This window comes from Giraffa tippelskirchi, chromosome 4 (genome assembly GCF_054371585.1).
Source record: "Giraffa tippelskirchi isolate mGirTip1 chromosome 4, T2T-mGirTip1v1.2.pri, whole genome shotgun sequence".
Lineage (NCBI taxonomy): Eukaryota > Metazoa > Chordata > Mammalia > Artiodactyla > Giraffidae > Giraffa > Giraffa tippelskirchi.
The window spans coordinates 135,144,095-135,148,660 of record NC_137278.1 but is presented as its reverse complement, the minus strand read 5'-3'; the positions used below and the strand labels follow the sequence as shown (position 1 = coordinate 135,148,660).

General features: G+C 40.7%; 1 pseudogene; it reads right to left on the bottom strand.

The window, feature by feature from the left end:
• Positions 1-1,925: 1,925 nt before the first annotated feature.
• LOC145544606 (cytochrome c oxidase subunit FA4 pseudogene) lies at positions 1,926-2,206 on the bottom strand (annotated as a pseudogene).
• Between the last annotated feature and the right edge of the window lie 2,360 nt (positions 2,207-4,566).

The following is a 4,566-nucleotide window of genomic DNA, read 5'->3' as shown; positions in this document are numbered from 1 at the left end:
CTTGTTTCTGAAATTCAGGATTGCATTTTGGGTAATACAGAATGTAAGGGGTTGAATGATGTCTGAAAGTGAAAGTGTTAGTCATTCAGTCATGTCCAACTCTTTTGTGACCCCATGGACTATAGCCCTCCAGGCTCCTCTGTCCAGGGAAGTTTTCAGGCAAGAATATTGGGGTGGGTAGCCATTCCCTTCTCCAGGGGATTGAACCTGGGTCTCCAGGATTACAGGCAAATTCTTTACCATTTGAGCCACCAGGAAATTCCAAATGATGTCTAAATAGTCTCAATACTATATCTCAGTTACCTTATGGCTTAAGTTGTCCTTTATGGGCTGATCTGAGGACCTCATCACCAATAAAGAATGATGTGTGCAATCTGAGCACCCAACACTTAACTAACAAATGCATTTCTGGAGTCTACCTGTTTGTTAGTTGGGAACTGTTTATATTGAAGGCAACTGTAACTCGGAATAAACTTAGCTCCACAAGCCAGTGCTGTAAATTGGCCTGTGTAAACTGAGTGGATGTGGCTCCAGAAAGGATGGCAGGGCCAGCTGCATCAGCCCATTTTTCTGCAGTGCCCTCACCTTCAAACTGTGCTCTGCATTAGCTGGGGAGTCTCACTCAACTGCTCTTGGATGCTCAGTAACATTTCGTTTGTATTTCTTCTATGCTGCTGCCTCAGACAGTAAACAACTTGGTTGTAATGCAGGAGACTTGGGTTACATCCCTGGGTCAGGAAGATTCCCTGGAGAAGGGAATGATTACCCACTCTAGCATTCTTGCCTGGAGAATCCTGTGGACAGAGGAGCTTGGCGATCTACAGTCCAAAGGGTTGCAAAGATCAGACACAACTGAGCGACTAACACACACACACACACACACACACACACACACACGGTGCTTGCCATACTCTGTCTTCAATTTTTATTTTTACATACTTATTGTCCTCTATTTTACTAACTTGTAAGCTTCTTGAGAGCGGGTGTTATGCTACATCCATTTTTTTACCATTGGACAGTGCATGAGACAGATAAACATTTGTTGACTAAATGGATAGCTCTTTCCTAAAATGACTGCAACAGCCAATGGATGACATTCTAGCCTTAAATTTCCAGCCTGCAGAACTTCTTTCCTTTCTCTTTGTGATTTGGAACAAGAGAGTATCAGAGCTAGCTGGGGACTTAGGGATCATTTACAGATGGAGGAGCTGGGAACAGGGGCTGCCGAGTGAGTGTGAGAGCTGGGACTGGAGCCCAGGTGTCCTGAATCCACGCCAGAGCTGTTGCCACCAAACTCAACAGCCTCTTCGTGTCATTGACTTACCCTCTATCTCCACCCTGGCAACTGTGACAAGGTATACCATATGTGGCTGCTCCACAGATCTCTACTCAGGTTTTCATCTTTGACCATTGTTAAAGTCCCTTACTTTTGCTTTCCCAGCCCCCCTCAATTATTGTACTTACACCATTTTAATGATGCATTTTCAAGTATTGGTTTTCAAGTATGAACTTGGTGGGAGTGTGTCTCCCACAAAAAAGAATTTTTCCTAATGCTCTCAGACCCGCATTAAATGCATTTTTTGATTCAGTAGGTATTCACCACATATTTGTCACTAGGGTTAAAACAGACTTCTCAGTGATCTTTTTTTTATTTCTCATGCTATTATTAGTTTGTTTTTAAAATACTCAAAATCATCATTTATTTTTCCTTTTTTCCTGCAAATTTCAATAGTTTATTTCCCATATCCTAAGTTATGAAGTTCAGAGTAGCATTTCAGTATTAAATAATGACACATATCAAGCTTCAGACTATTTATTCATCAGTGTAAACCCCAACACAATATACCAACATGATTTTGTGCATTTAGAGGAGAAATAATTCTTGGTTAAGTGGAAAATTGTGCAGATGGCTTCCAGAAGACCTTCATTCTAAGCTGCTTTACAGTGAAATATTTCATTTAGAAGTCTGGACCTTCTTTCTTCAGTTTGCTGTAATCTACATTCACAGAGTAGAACTTGTACTGATCATTAGGACCTAGTTTTTTCCAGGGTTCTGGGTTATTCTTTGTGCCCCAACTGACATAAGGATCGAACAATGCCAGGTGCGTGACATACATTGCTGCTCCAGTTCCCCCACTCCAATAAATATGAAGAATGGGATCAAGCTAGGATGCTGCTTGACCTGACCAGTGATCTCACGGAGCATGGTTGCAACAGAGGCCTCGAGTCCAAACTGAGAGAGCTATTTTTATTTCTTATTCAAAATATTTGCAGTTGTTTCGGGTGTTCTTTCCATTCATTTATTCATTCACTCATTCAGTAAATACTTGTTGGAGTTCTTACAGGCACTGCCCTAGGAATTGGAGATAGAGTGCTTAATGTGAGGGGAATGGTCCTTGTCTTCACAGAAATTCCAGTATTTCTCCCTTCTAGCTCCATTCCCAGCATTTGGGGTTCTGCTATTCATATGCGGTGCTTGTTCATGTCTTTGTGTTCAGGCAAGACCATTCCCGAACTCTGGAGTACCCTCACCATTCCCCTTCATCAGAAAAACAGCCATTCTTCCTTCAAGATTTAGAAATTTTTCTCTCATGAAGTTTTCCAATCCCCAGCCACACTAGCCACCTTTCAATAGCTCAATAACACCCAGATTCTTATAATAAAGACACAAAACCAGGCTACGGTATATATGAATGCAATTCGAATGAGAATACTAAGATGTTATTTAAAAGAAAACTCAAAAGAGATTTTTATTTTTTTTAAAGTAATATATGCACAAGTTAAAAATTCAGTTGTATGAAGTTCCAAATTACTTCCTTCTATAGAGGAAACTATGGTTACAAGTTGTAATCTCTTCCAGATTCATACCCTATGCATATATGAATAGGAATCCTAAGAATTTTGTGGACAGAATTATTTTAGGCTCATTTGAAAAAAAAATAAAAACCAGGAAACTATGTAGAAGAATAGTGGAAGGAGAAGAAAAGGTTTTCCTCAACTTTCTTATGGTCCTTGGCTGGATCTGAAAATTAAAGTGACGCTAGCAGACTAATAAGAGAAAGAGATGTAGGGAGGGCACCTCTGACATGAAGGTGTTATGATTTTATTTCAGGAGAGAAGGACAGGGCAGGGGAGTTTAGAGGGACGTTCTTGTTTCTGCTATTTTCTCAGACTGCTTCAGCTTGAAATATTCAATAGGTATCATTTTTGGGGGTAGAGTGTCCTGAATTCCATCAGTGACTGCTTTACTGTACTTGCTGACTGCTTCCCTGGTGGCTCAGACGGTAAAGAATTTGCCTGCAATGCAGGAGACCTGGGTCGGATCCCTGGGTTGTTAAGATCCCCTGGAGGAGGGCATGGCAACCCACTCCAGTATTCTTGCCTGGAGAATTCCCATGGACAGAGGAGCATGGTAGGCTACAGTTCATGGGGTTACAAAGAGTCAGACAGGACTGAGCAACTAAGCACAGCACAGCACTGATCACTTACCCTGTGTAGGAGCTACTCTGAACTCTTTACTTGCGTTGGCCATTCAATCCTCATAACAATCCCTGAGTTAGGTACTATTATTATCTCCTATACACATATACACACATATCTATATCTATATATATACTATATGGGCTTCCTTGGTAGCTCAGTGGTAAAAGATCTGCCTGTCAATGCAGGAAACGGGGTTTCAATCCCTGGGTCGAGAAGATCTCTTGGAGAAGGAAATGGTAACCTGCTTGGGTATTCTTGCCTGGGAAATCCCATGGACAGAGGCACCTGGTTGGCAGAGTTTGATCTAAACCCAGATCTTTAATTTCAAGAGCTCCTTCCCCACTGAAGACAGATATTTTTTATCTCTTCCAAGCCAGCTCAAGAGTTTCTCCATTATGAAGCTTTTATCACTCACTCCCCAGGTAGACTTACCTCATACTTGTTACTCTTACTTTAGCATCTATCAGAGTTAATTGTGTTACATGTTTACTTGTCTGTCTGCATTTTGGTAGAAAGTAATCCTTATAAGGAGAGAGACTATGTTTATGTACTTACTTAGTATCTTCTGTGCTTGGCACAAAGTCAGGGCTTGTTGAGTGGAGGGGCTAACTTTAAAGGAAAAATTTACCTCCTCTGGTGTAGTTCACCAGCCTATTTATAGTGCTGTTTAAAAATATCAGTATTCTAGTCAGAAACCTTTAAAAAAACCTGATGATTAAGGAAATTATAAACTCTCTTCTTTTTTTTTGGAGATCATCTTAAATTTATTTGTTCAGAGAGAGCAAATATGATTGTCTAACTCTTCTCTCTTGAATTTCTTGTAACTTTTTATTTTTTTAAAATTAATTTATTTATTTTAATTGGAGGCTAATTACTTTACTGTATTGTAGTTGTTTTTGCCATATACTGACATGAATCAGCCATGGGTGTACATGTGTCCCCCATCCTGAACCCCTCTGCCTCCTCCCTCCCCATCCCATCCCTCAGGGTCATCCCAGTGCACCAGCCCTGAGCGTCCTGTCTCATGTATTGAGCCTGGACTGGCAAACTATTTCACATACAGTAATATACATGTTTCAATGC